Raw genomic sequence first — 17,902 nt, forward strand, 5'->3', positions numbered from 1 at the left:
GATAGTTAATTTTTCTTGTGTCCATCAACCCCTCTTCAGTTGAGGCACTCAGCCTCTTCCCTGCATCCTCGGGTGCTGAAGGCCATCATATTTGCTCTCTTCCTTCCTAAGCTAGGCCCTCTCCTTCCATCTAACATTGTGTTGCTTCTCTTGACTCTCGGTACTTCTTCAAAACACACCCTTCCTTGGTTCTATTTGCACAGAGCCCTGATGAGTGACTGGCTAGACTATCTGGTTAACCATTCACCTAAGGTGTTACAACACTGCAGACTCAACTCAGCTGTGAATTACCAACATGGGAATTTCCAACATCAGGGGAACTATTAAGAGAAGTTTTTTAGAGGATGCCAGCATCAGAGACAAGTTGAGGGAGTTAGTGGAGAGTACGCAAGTGACTGACTACTTTGAAAATATAATTATCAAAAAGTTAAAAAAAAGGATTCTAATGCAAAATACCATGAATTCATGTCAAAAATGTATTCAGTTCATTAATAAGGAAACCCACAATATGACAAAGCTAATTCAAGGAAAAATAGAAGAACTGGGTATTTATAGACAACGAGAAAAGATTGTCCGCATAAGATTGCTAGGTTAGAAATAGATTGTTAGATAAGAGGCAAAACTGCATAATATCCTAGAGAGCGATATCACTACTAGCCAGAAATAGTTTGCATGTGTACTGGATGAAAATGTACAGGTCAGGGGCTAGCTCCATGGCCTAGTGGTTATGTTTGGCACACTCCTCTTCAGCAGCCCGGGTTTGGAATATTATGTGTGTAATACATATACATATACATATATATATATATATGCAACCTCCCTAACAACTTCTAGAGCAACAATACCACAGCAATACCACTACCGTGATCTGGTGCTGGTGCCTGGATATGCTCCCAGCAACTTTGCTTTAAGTGCTGTGAGGTGTAACCTGGGCATCAGAATTGTCCAAAGTCTACCAGGATAATGACCTCTATCCCTTTTCCTAGGGGAGACTTTCTGTAAAGGGATAGAGAAGTGTTTTTACCTCATGGGGAAGGAATCCTGCACGATCTTTCTGGGTTCCTCAGGTTTCATGCATCCAGATTCTCCTTGGTCTCATTATTCTTCATTATAAGGGCAGGACCTCCAAACAGTTCTTTGCCTGGATGGCTAAAATAGCAGAACTCAAAATCGGCATGGAATCAGCCTCTCCCATGAAGAATCTGGGAGCCTATTAAGATGGGGAGCCAGTTTGAAAAGGGCACATGGAGGTACAGGCCTCCTGAAGCAGGGGAAAGATCTTGCACGTGCGGCAGATGGCAGAAAGGGCAGCATGTAGGACATCAGGATTCCTAGGCATGCTCTTTGCATAGATAGCTCCACTGTGGGCCATGTTTGTGTCCTTTATGAAGAGCTGCTGCTTGTTCTCTTCTTGGGAAGCTTTTAAAGCCCTGTGGCTGCCTTGATGCATTTATCCTGTAATTTCTCCGCTCAGGATGTTATTTTTACCTCCCCACTGCACTTTCCCCTTTTCCATCCTGTTCTTCAATCCCATTTTAGGTGTCAGGCTTTGTTTTCTTCAAGGTCTTTTCTCCTCTGTCCTGGCTTCCAGTGCTCCTGTGACTTTTCCTCTTCATCCACTCTGTGCAGGTGGAGTGGGAGGAGAGTATGAGATGAGAAAGATGAAAACGAGACATAATAGAAAGTATTGGAAGTACAGTCCAAGCAGGAGACTGTCACGGGTGAATTATGTCCCTTAAAATTCATGTCTTGAAGTCCTAATTCCTAGCACTTCAGAACGTGACCTTACTTGGAAATCGAGTCTGTGTAGATGTAATTAGTTAAGATGAGGTCATTAGTGTGGACTCTAATATAACTGTTATCCTTATTAAAAAGGGAAATTTGGACATAGAGACAGATACACACAAGAGAACTCCATGTGAAGATGAAGGCAGAGATTGGGACGATGCTTCTACAAGCCAAGGAACACTAAAGATAGCCAGCAAACCACCAGAAGCTGGGGGAGAGGCACAGAGCAGATTGCTCCTCATCTGTCAGAAGGAAACAACACTGCCCCCACCTTGATCTTGTGTTTCTAGCCTCCAGAACTGTGAGACAATACATTTCTATTGTTTAAGCCACTAAGTTTGTGTCCTTCCTTCAGCAGCCCTTGGAAACTAATACAGGGCCCTTGAGACGATGGGCCCCATGCTTCCTGTTCTGTTTGTCCCTCACGCATTAGAGCAGTTTTCTCCAGAGCAAGTTCCTTGGAGGTGGGAGCTTCCCTGGAGCTGTCTCAGGGGGCCAGAGGAGGCCAAGTCAATGGGCCTACCGGCTCCCCTTTCAACACAGCAGCCTTGCCTTTTGTGTTTTTATACCTTGTGCCTCCCTGTAAAACTTCATTTGCAAAAACAATTCATCTGCCAAAAAAGTTAGAGATCTCTGCAGCTACCCTAACAATGGGGACTCCTTTTCAACGTTTTGTGAACCTTCCAAATGTTCTTGTTCTAAGTGTTTTCTTAGGCTGTGTTGGGCTATGATAAGTTCCCTCTCAAGATCGACTGTTTTCAGGGCTAAACAATGGGCCTGATCTGGAAATGTGGAGTTAGGAAAGGGGAAGTATCCAGTCACTGAAATAACTAACTGGTTTTCCAATGTTCCAGAAGACCAGGTTTCCGCCAAGCCCTTCCTGGAAAGCAGGGTCTGGGAGAGCATGGCGAGGTGGGGTGAGTCCATGTGGTAAGAGAGTGAGAACGGCGAGGAGCTTCACTACTGAGTTGGATCTTCCTGAGGCCATGTTGGTTTCTTAGCCAGCCTGGGTCCTTGCCTAACCTTTGCTATCACCTAAGGTGTACTCCTCTTCCAGAAGCAAGGGCTCATTGCTCCATCACATGGTGGGTGCTTTGGGCCACCTCCACTATGGGCTGCTCCAGACTTTGGAGCATACCTGTAATCTCCCTGCTGGCCTCTCAGAAATCTTAACTCGTCTCATTGACCCCATGCTCCAACTATTCTGCATTACCCACTCATGGAACATCTTATGACATCTCCAAGCTCAAAAGCACTTTTGTTACTATACCCATGACTGTGGGAGCAGATAGTAAAAAGCTAAGAAGTAGAGCAGTCAGTAATAAGAGAGAAAAAATAGCATGTGTGTCATGTGTGGTTCTAAGTGCTCTTGTGACAACCCTACCAGGTAGGTACAATTAGCCTCATCCAACAGATGATGAAATTGAGGCTCAGAGAGGTTAAGTAAGTTACCTAATGTTGCATGGTCAATAAATGGCAGAGCAGGAATCCAACCCAGGCAGCCTGGCTCCAGGGCCCTGCTCTGAAGCATCGTGTCATACCACCCTTAATAAATATTCACAGTAGAAGGCCTAAATTACAGGCCCCAGAGAACGGATGTTTGGGTGTGTTTCCAAGGTCTGAGAAAAAGCATTGAAAACAGTGTGGAAGGTGCCAGTTAATAGTAATTCACAAATTAACAGGGATGTTGCCTGTTATACCAGGAGCACAATGAGGACTGTTGTAAGGAGTGAACTAAATTGCCGTTGTGAAATTTTTCACCAAACACAAACAAGTGGCAGATTATTACAGCTTCCCCTTGGGTCTTAGGCCAACCTAAAGGAAATGTTAACTATCAAAAGGGACCTCTGTCTCAGCCACGGTAAGGTGGCTCTACATCTCTAAAGAAGGTGATAAATATCCAAGACGTTTATTGTCATTTCCATGTCTAATTTCTCCAGGAAGGTAGGAGTCTTTGCCAAGAATTTCCTGGAGATGAATGCAAACAGGGAATAATTTCCTACATGTAGTGCATATTTTTAATACCATGCTGGTTAAGTGGTCCTTACCCTCCAGGTTGTGGAGTTGAACCAACTTGCTGGAATGATAGTCCTTGCCACTTTGCAGGGTTAGCTGTCCCAACCCTCCTCTGGGGATGGGTTTGCAGTGTGATTTCCATGGCAGGGCCAGGCTCGACCCACATGCTGGGAGCCAGGACGCTCTTGATTGATGGCCACAGTTGCCTGGCTAATTGGCGCCTAGGTCCTTCCTGCTTCTTTGCCACACCGGGCGGTAGCTTAGGCATTATTGAATGCCATTCTTTGCTTGTCCCTGTGCTGATAGAAAGCGCAATTTCCAGCTTGACATGGGGTGCAGGAGCTCCAGTCCAAACAGGCTACAAGCCGATGAAGTAATTGGAGCCTGAGGCTCTGTTGGACCCCCCATTGCTGGACTGACCGGGAGGTTGAAAGACACAACTGCTAATAGGCACTGAAAGCAGTGGTGTCTCCCTGGAAGCATGAGGAGCTCACACAGGAAATCGATGTGGCAGAGATTCTCCTGCTTCTACATTGTCCCTTTTCACCAGGACTAGATAATGGGAGGGATGTCCCCAGAGTACACTAGTAATTTTGCAGTGAGAATTGGAGGTGAGACCAGGGGAGGCAATAGCCCCTCTTTCAGAGTGCCTTCTGCTGTGGACTTTTGATTATAGGACTATTGGCCAGCCAGTTCTTCTAAACAGGAGATCTTCTCTTAAAAAAAAATCCTACATGGAAATTCAATATGTGAAACAGCGAATGGAGCAGGAGACGTTGATGACTTCTCCATGTTGCCTCGGTCCAGCTTTGGTTCACCAGCCGAGATGGGCAGTTTGCATACGCGCTTCTCTGCCCACGAGTTTTCCTTTGCAGGCTCTACAGAGGCTTACCCAACTGGCCTGCAGGGTCGTGTGGAATTCAGGGGTTTGTGACATCCCAGGGGCCACCCTCAGCCAATGAGGTGCCAGACATGGTGGAAAAATATTCTAGTTTCCTGTCTTTCAGTGGGAAATATTTGAGGGGGGTTCTACACGACTCTTCAGAGCATCTCTAACAGATTGTGCCCCTGCTGTCCTCAGAGATAATCTACTCATTAATACACCCTTTGTGGCTCGCTCTTCCTTCCCCGTTTCACTATCTGAACCCGTGTGTCCTGGGCTCATCTTTCCACATATACTTAGTCCTTTCCTCAGAGTCTGTGTTTGGGGGCACCAAATGAGGACAACAGAGCTGCTCTGGTATAGAATGTGAGGGACCCCGAGCTAGACCACTCAGCTTTCTCCTTCCCACTGCCCCCGGTTCCACCCTCCTTATACAGTTGGTCCTGAAATTCCTCTGGAGCTCCAGGTATGTTATCCAAGAGCCATCTATCCCCTTTCCAAATGGAAAATCCCAAAGGCTGGATTTCTATATTCCCCCAAGTCCTGCTCTTTCTCTTGCTTTCCGTACCTTTGAAAATGGCCCCCCCCCCCCCCCCGATTCCTTCAGTCCCCCAGGGCCAGAACCCTGAGGATGGTCTTATTTTACTTATGGTGCTTCAACTAAATTCCCCTTGCTCCTCATATGCAGTTAGCTGTATGTCCTCCCAATTCTACCATCTTAATAGTTCCTGAATGCATCCTCTCCTAACTGCCTCCATCACCATGTTTTCTCCCGACCCCAAGTGTTCTGGATGGGATGACTGCCTGAAGTTCTCTGCGGTAGGTGCTGTCAGTGCCACAGCCAAAACCCCTTTACAGCTGCTACACCTATTCCCCCAGGTGTGGTGAGTGCTGCAGCTGACAGTTTACACCTGCGGACTTCTGCAGAGAACTACCCTTGGCTTACAATCCGTCTAACTCAGCGGTGCTGGGAGGTTATACCCCATACTCCCTGGGAGCATCCAATGACAGATGCAGGCGACAAATGATGCCCAGCCCCTTGCTTCGAGGCAGGACAATTTTGTGGTGTAGTTTAGATTCCAGCACATTCTGTGGATGAGGGCAAGGACAGATTTTATCTGGGACCATATACTTGCTATATTTCTGTCTTTCCTTATCCTCTTTCTCCCAGTCTATCTATTTTTACTAGAGAGCAGTCCTTCGGGAAATCCTGTGCACCAGAATCTGTCTCAGGCTCTGCCTGTGGGTGGACCAACCTAAGATCTTCACAAAGTAGGCTACAGGGACCCTTTAGAAAACAGTCTCTGCTAGGATCGAATGCTTGGGAAATTCTTACAGGCAGTGTTATATATCATTTGCTTCAAATCTTCTTCTTTGGAATGAGTTTCCTTTTTGCTGCCTCTTTCTTGAATTTTCTCCTTCTCCTCAGCCCCTTTGATCAATAGCCCTGTGGGACCATAAAATTTTGTTGGTAAGCTATGTTAAGAATCTTTGTATCTATTTTCAAGTATCGATATAGATCTGGAGTTTTCTTGAAATGTTTTTGTCTGGTTTCAGTATCAGAATAATGCTGGCCTCATAGGATGAGTTGATAAGCAATGTAGAAATGGTTTAAATTCTTCCTTAAATATTTGGTAGAATTCACCAATAAAGCCATCTGGGCTTGGCAGTTCCTTTCTTTTCTTTTTTCTTCTTTCCTTTTTTTCCCCTCATAGGTCATGAGAAAGTCCTGCCCACTCTCCACTTGAACTAGCTTAGGCCTTAGGGCACAGAATTTTTTAGCCTTTGGGCTCCAGAGGATATTACTTGCCGCCACCCCCCACGCACCCTCCGCCCCCCGACCCCCGACCCCATGCATTACCTCAAATAACTGTGCTGTTGTCAGTGCTTCATAAAGCAAATTATGGTAAGCATATAGAACTTTCTGCTCTGGATTCCCATGCCCCCTCACTGTTGCTGCTCTGAGCCTTCCACAGCTAGGTGTGAAAGTGACAGTAGAGTACTCTGCTCATGCCTGAGCTGTACCCCTCAGCTCTGGGCATTCTGTGTGCAACCACACTGACATGGGTTTGAGATCTGGGCCCAGGAAACCCAGGGTTACCAGCACCCCTGATTGGTAGAGAAACTGAGCAGAGAACATAGCACCCCATCCCTCTCTGGAATTGGGAGATACTAAATTCTCGTTCTCAGTTCATGTTTCATTCTTGGTCTTGGTGGAGAAGGCAATGAGGTGGTGAGGACTCTGTGTTAGCTATTTGAAGACCATCTGGGTTTTTTGGAAGAAGTGAGAAACATTTAGGTCCCTCTCTGTAAGAGATGGCTAAAAATGCCAACCACAACCTCTAGAGGAAGAAAGAATCAATGAACACTGGAAAATTTATTTATCTTCACTAAATATCAATGAATTCATCTAAAAATGAGGGAAATAATAACTGGGCCAAGAATTGTTGCAAGGATTTATTGAGAAAATACACACGTAATGCAGATATCCAGCATCCTTGTGTCCATAAATCTTTCAAATTGATAGATTCGCCCTGTCATTTAATGCTCAAATAAAAATGTCCCAACCTGTTGTTGCCTGTGGGGTGGGAAGTCTGGTATCTTCTCTGCCCCTCCACCTGCAGGAGTTCACATAGTACATACGCATCTCCAGGTTACCACTTGCTCTGGTTTCCTGCAGAGGCCAAATGTTCTGTTTCGCTCAGTTCTCAACTCATTTGGTTGGCCTTTTCTCTCAACTCTACTCAACTTCATAGTGGAGCTCCTTCCCTTTTACTTTGTTTCCCTAGGCTTCTGGAGCACAAGACACGTGTGTGTAGCAGTTCGTTAAATAACAAATGTTTCAGAATGACAGCAGGTGCTGTAAAGCTGAGTGTCTCCTGAGACGGCTATTCCACCCGGAAATGTGTCTTCTGCTCCCACAACTCTTGCGTTGGATGAAAAGACTTGCTCTGCCCACTCTGCTTCCTCCCAAGCAAGGGCATAAACTCCCTAACTCCCTCTAGCATAATATGAAAACAGGCATATGAAGGCCAAGGGGCTCTGGAACTAAAGTACAACACAGAAGTCAACCTAGACAGGGCACAAGCTTTTACTACTTTGGGGTCCCTAAAGGAGCCTTATTCTTTCCTGCACCCATGTGGCCACATGCAGTTTCCTAACACCACAGGGAGAGATTAGATATCTCCAATTCTTGGAATACAGACCAAATTTCCTCTTGATGCCAGAGTGGGGCAGGAAGAGTTTTCCTTTACCTTGGTCTAGAACCTATACCTGGAGTACCGGTATTTCCTGCCCAGGGCGAAACACTTCCTAGAATGGTCCACAGTGTCTAATATCCATTCCCTTCTGAAGAAATACCATCTTTTCTCATATCTGTATGGTATAGGCTTATGGTTAGAGAAGATGTCACATGATCCTCCAACACTGGTACAACTCTCAAAGCCTGAGTTTTCAGTCTTGCTCATGGCTATCTTTCTACATAAATGTAATGCACTCAGTTCAGTGCCAACTAAGATCATCATTGGTAAATTGTAGCCATTATTGCTGATTGGTTTTGTTATGATGATGATGATGATGATGATGGTTTCTAAACAGCATCCTGGTTCTAGCCCCTACAGACCTGGCTTTGCCATTTTTATCTTGTTTTCCCTTCTCAGCATCCAGCCTACCTCTGAATTTCAAAATGCTGCAAAGCCTTCTATAGCCATGGTATAATGCTCTGTGACTTATTTTCCACATTTATAAACTGAGAGAGTTAAAATGGATAAATTTCAAAGTCCCTTGCAGTGCTAGCATTCTATATTTCCAAGATTAATTTGCATGCCCCTTAAATTTTTACCTATTTAAAGAGGGGAATTTTCCATTCCCACTTGGTGACTGAGAGTGTTGCTATTTTCTTGATTGATAAAATAGACTCTGCAGACACACAGCAAGTATATAAACAGCAAACAAATATATATTTCTAATGAATTATTTACATTGTGTATATGCATTAGTGGAGGCGGTTTTGTGAAATGGAAGTACAAGGCAAAAATCAGTGCTAGATGAAGGGAAGGAAATCTTTCTTCACTTCCAGTTAGCTGGAAGAAAAGACTGCTGGGAAGAGTGGAGGTTTTAATAAATTTCGTATGAAGGGAGAGGAGGGGGCCTGAAGGCATTTCGGCAAAAAGAACATCTTTGGCAAAGAGGAAATCTTCCAGTTGTAGGATGTGGAACAAGAGAAAAATTAAGATGAGGGGAAAATAAGTTGTGAATTTGGCTGGGTGGGCTCTGGTATGCCCTAAGCAAAGCAAAATGCAGCCAGCTCCCCTATTGTAGGCCCGGTTGAGTTTGTATTGATGTCCGAGGGTATTATGTACATCATAAAGGAAGTGATCAGAAAATATTATGGAAGTAATAGTAACAATTAGCACAGGTGTAGCCAATATTTACCGAGTGCTTACCATATGCTAGGTCTTGGGCTAAGTGCTTTACATGTAAGACCTTGTGTCATATCCTAACACGCAGATGCAGAAGGTAACATCATGACTTCCCCTTGAGACATGAAGAGACCGAAATGTAACATTGCTAACAATTTTCCCAAGGTCACACAACTGTTAAATGTTGGGTCTGGAATTCAAATTAAGTTTTGTTTAAATACAAAGTACTATACTGATTTTGATGCACTAACATAAAAGCTTAAATAAATAATATACATATCTAGAACAAACTTAACCCTGAGGATATTAACTGAGCTCTCTGGTTGGGGTGACTTTAGTTCATAACCTTGACATTTTCTCTCTTCTGAACGCGCACTATTTAAACCCTCAAGACTTTCTAGAGATTCACACCATTTTCTCAGAAATTGACTGTTTCCTTTCCTTGCTGAGAATTATAATTGGGATGACTTCATCACTGGTAGCTAAAGCTTTTAAATTACATGAGTATAAAGAAATGTTGGTGTGGTTTTCAGAAGAGGAAAGGTTGTCTATTTTTTAAATATTTTTCCCCTCCCTTCCTTCCTTCTTTCTTTCTATGGCAATCTGAATAAAGTCTGCCATTTGCCTTTCAGGTTCCACAAAAAGTCTTGCTTTTCAGAAGAAACAATACTTGCAAAGTTTTACTCTGAAATGCTATTAGAAGTAGAATTTTAAAGAAATTTTGTATCATTTCCTGTGAAATCATTAGTAATAATTGAGCATTTTTAATGTGTTGGACATTGTGCTTAGCACATACATTATCTCACAACACTTTTTGGAAGTAAGAATCGTGATATTATTATCTCCAGTTTGAAAAAGAATAAACTGAGATTGTTAGAGGAAAAGTCACTTGCCCAAGGTCACACAGCTATTAAGTGGTAGAGGAAAGATTGAAGCTGAGCTGCCTGATTCCAAAAACTGTGCACTTAATCATAACACCACATAGCAGGTCACCAGAGGGAAAGCCAGTCCTGCAAAATTCAGAGGAGACATGGATGATGATTGACTATTAGACAAGTATCCATCTCTTTGTGCATTCTTTCATCCATCCATCCACCGACCCGTCCATCCATCCAAAAGTATCTACTGTACAAACAATTTATTGGCTTTCTAAACAAGCAGAGAAACCAACTGCTGGCAGTTCTACATTCCCTTAATATTCTATGATGTTTCTAAAAAGGATAGAACTGGAGGGAGAATGTGCTGAAAGAGAAGAGCCGAGAGCTTTGTTTCACCAAATAATTAAGATAGTAAGGGCATAAATAGGCAAAAGATTAAGGGGCTGGGCAGAGCACTAAAGGTAGGGTTGGAATGATACATCTCTTATTCTCTGATTCTTGGCACTTTTCTTTAAAGGGGAAAGAAAACATGGAGTGAGTAACTCAGATTGTCCCACTTTCTTCCTGCTATAGCAGGCTCAACAGATTTCCCCTTGTAAACTCTGGCTTCTATGGACTCATTCTACCTGGAATATGTTCAACAACATTCCATATCTACCACGTGCCAGGCACTGAGTAATACAGAGTCCTTTCTCTTAAGGAGAGCTCAGTAAATGATAATTTTCTCATGTTTTACAGTACAGTGCTTTCCCAATGCTGGTCCGACAAGTGGATTCATCAGAATCACCCAGGGAGCTTTATAGCCATCATTTTCTTTCTTGAAAATCAGTAGAGCAAAGTGATTAAAGGTAGACTCTGAAGGCTGACAGCCTGGGTTCAAATCCCAGCAGTACATGGCCTGAGTCAAGTCACTTAGTTTCTCTGGGTTTCAGTTCCTCATTGTAAAGGATCATAATAACAGTTCCTAATTTATATCTTTATGATGAGGATTTAGAGAGCTAATATTATGCGTAAAATACTTAGAAGTGTCTGTCACATAGTAAGTGCTATAGATTATCAACATTATTATTATTAAAAATATAGACCATGAAACTCTGCTCAGATGCACTGGATGAGAATTTTTGGAGTTTGGGCCCAACATCCTTATTTTTTTTTTGTTTTCCAGGTGATTCTGCTTCTGGGTCTTGTTTTAGACCCACAGATGTAGAGTGTTCAGTGGACTATTCTTAAATGTGATCTCTTTCTCTCTCTCTTTAACCAATTGCTTTTACTCTTTTGCGTCCTTTTAGAAATCCTATTTCTTCCAAACACCTTTTTCTTGTCTGGATTCTATTGAGTCTCCCTCTTAAGATATGATGTTGATCAGGAACTAATACTCAGTAACTAGCAAATGATTCTTTCCCCTGCATGTGATCCTTACGCCCTGGTTGTTATTTGCACAATTTGGTTGACCCTGTGAGATTATAAATGTCTTGGTATGACCCACACTATGGGGTTGCACACAGTCAGAGCTCAATAAATACCAAGTTCAGTAATAATCTAGACACATAGTTCAAGAAGATATTCTGATTATATCTGCCACAGTCATTTACAAGGGCTCCATTCAATGGATGGAAGTACTTTTCTTGATATCAGTCATGATAAATAAGTAACTATTCTATATTTATAAATCTTAAAAATATAAAACCAATGGAAAAAATCACACACTAAATAAAATAGCACGTATTTGGTTTACTTGTCTCATATATATGAGACTCACTGTCTATGTGATGTTGACCGCACAGCCAAAGTAAGACTAACAGAATCAGAAGAGAATTCTAAGAAAAGCAAGAAAAGTGATTGGACATGCTTTCAGATAAAAACATGCCCAATGATTCCAGGGTAAGGGACAACTTTAGAAGATACAAATTGGCTTCCTGGTGAGCAGCGATCTTCCTAAGTCCATGGGGCAGTTGTTCCTCTCCTGCCCCAAACATCACGTCTAGAGGAGGCTGCCATTCTGATTTGTTCAAGGTGTGGACACAAGACCCATGGTGGGTATCTTAAATTGTTTGGGCTGCTATAACACAGTAGCATAGATTGGATGGCTTATAAACAACAGAAATTTATTTCTCACCATTCTAGAGTCTGGAAATCTAAGATTAGGGTACCACGTGGCTGGGTTCTGATGAGAGCTCTCTGCCAGGTTGCAGATAGCTGACTTCTCGTATCCTCTCATGGTGGAAAAAGGGGCAAGAGAGCTCTCTGGGGTACTTTTATAAGGGCATTTATCCAATTCATGAGGGCTCCACACTCATGATCTAATTTCCTCCCAAAGGCCCTACCTCCTAATATCATCATGCCGAGGGCTAAGATTTTAACATATGAATTTTGGGGGTGGGGCACAAATGGCCTATCGCATTGAGCTGAGTAGAGACCTCCCCTGGGAGTTCCTGAATTGAAATTGCAGATGAGAATCATCCAGATCTGCTGTAGCCATGGCCAACCAAATGCAGCTGATAGCTTTGAGGATAAATCCAGCAGACAGGGAGATGCAATGATGAGAGATAATGAAAGGGAGAGTGGGAGTCATGGAAGCATTTGGGGCCCTGGTTTTAGTTCTTTCAGCCTTACTCCAACTCTGTCATCTCTGCAGCACAGTATGTGAAGTGACTGCTTTCTCTTTTGTGCTTATGTTGATACGAATTAATTTCATGTGAATGCCATGGAGTTCTGACTTGGTAGAGTGGAATTAAGCTTAGAGTTGAGACTCTGTAAAACTTATTCTTCTATTAACATAGCTGTATCAGTAAACAGTTTTGGAGTCTAAACTGTGTCATGCTGTTGGCTCACAGCAAAGCAAGGGTTAACTAACATCCCTAGACATTTTTTCAAATAAACCGCTCTCTAGTTATATTGCTGCCTTTCTGAAACAGGCATTTAATTCCTTCAACTTAATGCAAGATTTTATCTTTCTTGAATTACATCTTGGTGGTTATGGCCAAGCATTCTAACTTATGTAAATTTTGAACATTGATTTTTGTCATCTATCATATCATCTCTCTCTTCTGAATTTGTCGTCTGCAAGTTTGACATGTGTGCTTTATATCTTCATACATGTATACAAGTTATACATGTTTAAAGTGTTAAAAAAAATTGAATTTTTTGACCTTTCAATTCCCCTTCTAGGCATATATCTTCTTACGTATGCATAAGGAGGCATGTTGAAGGATGGTCCTTGCAGAATTGTTACAGAAAAAAAATGAGAATAACCACAATATCTAGTAATTGACAGATAAATAACATGTGGCATATTTATATAATGAACTACATTACTACAATTAAAAGAAGTGAACTAGAATGCTAAGTCTGAACACTAATTGCTCTTCAGACATATTGATGACAAAGGCAATGTGTAGACTGACTAGTCTCCAGCATTGTGAGAAATAAATGTTTGCTGTTTAAGACACCCAGACTATGGAATTTTGTATAGCAGTCTGAATGGACCAAAACAATTATACTATACCTATGATTTTCTATGTGTAAAAAATTTGTTAAATATAGTTTCTGGTTCTCCAACAGCAGCAACCATCAAGGTGATTGACCTACTTAATAAAGTTATCAAGAAAGCAAATGAATTTGGTTGACATCACAAGTTCAGCAGAGACTGGCTAGGTACTTCCTGATCCCATTCTTCTTCTTGGGCATAGAAGAAGATTACATTTACCAACGTCACTTAGAGCTGGGTCTTGGCCACAGAAGAAGATTACATTTACCAACGTCACTCAGAGCCGGGTCTTGCCACGTGACTGGATTCTGGTCAGTGGAATGGAGATCTGGCCATCAAACTCCCTGCATGATCCTCTATGCCCTCTCCTTCCTTCCACAGTGACAGTGGAGGCCAAGGGTGAAAGGAGTTGCCGCTCAGAAGACAGCCGTCCAGGGAGCTGCCCCACCTGCTTTGGGCTGTCATGAAAACCACTGGTAAACCTCAGTTGTGTTAAGTCACTGAGAACCAGGAGATTATTTTTCAGCAGTTAGTGCTGCTTATCCTTTGGATGCACTAGCTCTTCCACATTCATTTATTGAGAGAGCATTAAAACGTTAAAAGAAAATAGAACAGATAACGTCGTACTGTCCTAAATCAGCATTTAATGTTTTTACATTTTCACTTTCTGTTGTAATCTATAGACACATGTAAAGAGAGTTGTAATTAACTTGTTGCAAAATAATTTGAAATAATTAGTCCCTGGGGACAAGATTTTTGAAGAAATCTTTCTTCCTTCTTTTGAGAGTTATTTTAGGAGACACTCTTGAGGTACAGACATATTTAATTTTTTCTGAAATAATTATATCAATTTGCAATACCGTCAGCAGTTTTGCTGCAGTATTACAACCATTAGCTTTTAATAACTTTAGCTTTTTAAAATGAAAATAGTTGTACTTTCTGTATATAAAAATATTACAATCTCCCTTGGGAACGTCAGACAGTACAGAAAAGTTTGATGAAGAAAGTAAAAATCATCCATATTGCCACCATCCAGCACCCATTGGTGACATTTTGGTGTGCAGTCCTCAGTTTTGTGTGTGTGAACACACACCCTCATGCACACACAACAAGGTTAGTTCTCTATATAACTTACCTTAGCAACATATTATGGATATTTTTTATGCCAACAAATATAGATCTATGTTATCATTTTAAATATGAGCTGTTCTGTTTGGAAGCAACTACCCAGTGTGCCTATTTAGATTAAGTTAAAATTAATTAAAATTCCATAAAATTAAATAACATTAAAAATTCAGTTTCCTTAGTCACCCTAGCCACATGTCAATTCTCAATAGCCACATGTGATTAGTGACTACTATATTGCACAACACAGAAACAGCACAGTTCCATTAGTGCTGAAAAATCTGATGTATAGCACTCTCACAAATTTATAAAGGTTTGCATAGGTGTATTGAACAAATCCTCTGTCTTTGATGTTAGGTTACCCCCAGCTTATTCTCTTCTCTATTCTAAACAATATGGCAAGGAACATTTTCGTAGCAATCTTTGGGCATATCTGTGATCACTTTCTAAACTCTGGAGTGGGACCTAGCTCTAACATAATGGCACATGCCAGTTTCAGCTTGGACCCAGCTCTTGTTGCACTTATATCCTGATTTTCTTTCTTTGACTTTGCTGCCTCACTGTTAATCACATTTGGATTCTGTTGTAATTCTTTTGGACTGTTATAACCAAAATACTAAAGACTGGGTAGCTTAAACAACAAACATTTATTTCCCACAGTTCTGGAGGCTAAGAAGTTCAAAACCAAGGTGCTAGCAGATTCTGCCTGGTGACAGCCTGCATCCTGATTCATAGAGGGCTGCCCTCTTGCTATAACCTCATGCAACAGCAAAGGGCAATGGAGCTGTCTGGGGTATCTTTTATAAGGGCACTAATCCCATTCATGAGACTGCATCTTCTTGACTTAATCACCTCCCAAAGGTCCCACATCCAAATATCACCACACTGGGGGTTAGGATTTCAACATATAAATTTTATATGTTGAATCAGTCTATAGCAGATGCCTTGTTATCTCATGTTTTAACTGTTGTTTCATAGACCTATTTTACCTTTACTATCCCTAGGTATATAAAATAATTCTTGTTTCCTTCTATTCTTTTCTGGAGGTAAGTTTTCAAAAACATTCTCTTCACTTACCTTGTACTTCTGAATAAGTCAGTATAGGCTAAGTTGTGCTACAGTAACAAAAAACCTCAACCTCTTAGTGGCTGAGTACAACAAAGTTTTATTTTTCACTTGAGCATTAGTAGGCGTCTGGGATTCTGCCTAAAGATATCCTCACTCCAGGATACAAGCTGATGGAATAGCCACTATCTGGAAGGTTCCTGTGATAGAGGGAGAAAGCGCCTAGCAAATTCACACACTAAATCTTAAAGTGTCCTCCCAGAAGTGATACACTTGACTTCCACTCACATTTTTACCATCAAGACAAGTCATACCATTCCGCTTAATGCTAAAGGAGATGGGAAGTACATGTGCCTGGGAGAACAAGCAGAAATACTTGGTAAAAAGCATTAATGACGCATCCAGTATTTATTTCCCTTTTATTAGTTGCAAAATGTTTGCATAGGCATAATAAAATTGTCATATGATAATAATACCTAACAGTTACCATATGCCAAACATTTTGGTAAGTATTTTACATACTTGTCTCATTTAATCTTCACAATCTTCGTTTTCTTCACGATGATTACCCTCATTTTATAAATGAGGCATAGAAAGGTTAAGCATCTTGCCCAAGGTTGCGTGGCTAGTAAACAGTAGAGCTGGGATTCTGATTCTAGAAATTTCATCCCTAAATACTTCCTACATTACTTTGTGTTATCTTTTAGATTCATACTGGTGGTTTTCTCCTTACTCATCATTGAATGGGAGAAGTTCTGTCCAGACCTGCTGTCCCTAAATAATGCATAGGTAAGCTTCCTTCTATGGGTATTTTGGCACTTTTAGCTTCTTCTCATAGAAAGCAAGTGGAGGGCTGGATGAGGCAACATCATTTGAACAAGTAAATCTTTATCAATCTAAAAAATGTAGAAAGACCCATAAGCCATGGAGATCGAAAAGATGGGTGTTTTGCATAACTTTTCTCTGTTAAAACTGCTGCAGAAGTGGTGGCTTCACTGAGCTCGGGGAGTGCCGGTCCTTTGGAAAGGATCTTTTCAGTTCTCTATCGAGTCTCAGGCTTAGGGCAGAGGAACATTGTTAGAAATAACTCAGTTAAGAGAAAAACCCTTTGGCCTGTGGGCTTTCTGCTTGATGTGGCTTCCAATACATTTTCTCAAACAGCTGCCTTCCCTTGTTATTCATATTTGATCAAGCCCCAACTCTCTCAGAGTATGTCTTTGCTTCTAGACTTTACCCCTCCAAATTAAGAGAATTTTCCCCCTCGAGCCCATGTTGACCTGAATAGTGCCACTATGACATTGCTAAATATGAGGAAAATGGCTAGGAGTGGCACAATGCTTTTTCTTCCCTGTCTTGTCAACAGAGCTGTGGACTGGCCCTAGCTATGGAGACATTGACTCCAAGTGTGGTCATCTTCCATCTGCTCTTGACTTGCTCATGGGCTTTGCCATAATTTCCCTCCCTTCCTTCCCGCAACTGTCTTTGAGGAAAGGTAGTTATTTCTTTTCACAGTTGGTACTGAGACTGCCAGGAATTCCTCACTTTGTGGTTCATCTGTGGTTGGTACCATTTCCTGGTTCACAGCAGGCAACTTTGTGTTCCTACCCTCCCCCATCTTCCTCCTCTTAGGTCGTTTCAGTGATTTTCCTGGGGTGATGGGGAGTGGAGATTGTGTTTATGTTGCCATCCTTCCTGTAAGTCTGGTTTTTATTTTTCCAAACTTTTTTTAAACATAGCAGATGTTAAAAAGTTGCTTAAATTTGCATTTCTTGATTACAAGTTAGTTTGAACATTTTCCCAGACATTTGTTTCCTATTTGTATTTTCTCTTGTGTATATTTTGTTTGTCTGAGACTTGATCATTTAGTTGTTGGAGTCCTATGGGTAGTTTCTAAAAATATATGTATGCATTCTGAGATCATTAAGGAATGGTTCCTTTCTATGGTTTTTGATGCAAATATTTTCTTTTCAGTTATGTTTCTTTTTCATTTAATGTATGTTTTATAATGGCTTTTCTATCACGTTATCACTCTCCAGAATTGTTTTCTTTTCTAATCTGTTTACCTGTTTAGTGTCTTTTCTTAGTGTCTCTTCTTAGAATGTATTTTCCTTGAGGGTGTGGGTCCCTGCTGGCCCATCTACCACTGACTTCCCAGTACCTAGGCCAGTGCCTGGTTTAGAGCAGTTGCTTAATAAATATTTATTTTATAAAACTATATTTTATCGCTTCAAAACTTCCA

Source organism: Equus quagga, chromosome 16, assembly GCF_021613505.1.
Source record: "Equus quagga isolate Etosha38 chromosome 16, UCLA_HA_Equagga_1.0, whole genome shotgun sequence".
Taxonomy (NCBI): domain Eukaryota; kingdom Metazoa; phylum Chordata; class Mammalia; order Perissodactyla; family Equidae; genus Equus; species Equus quagga.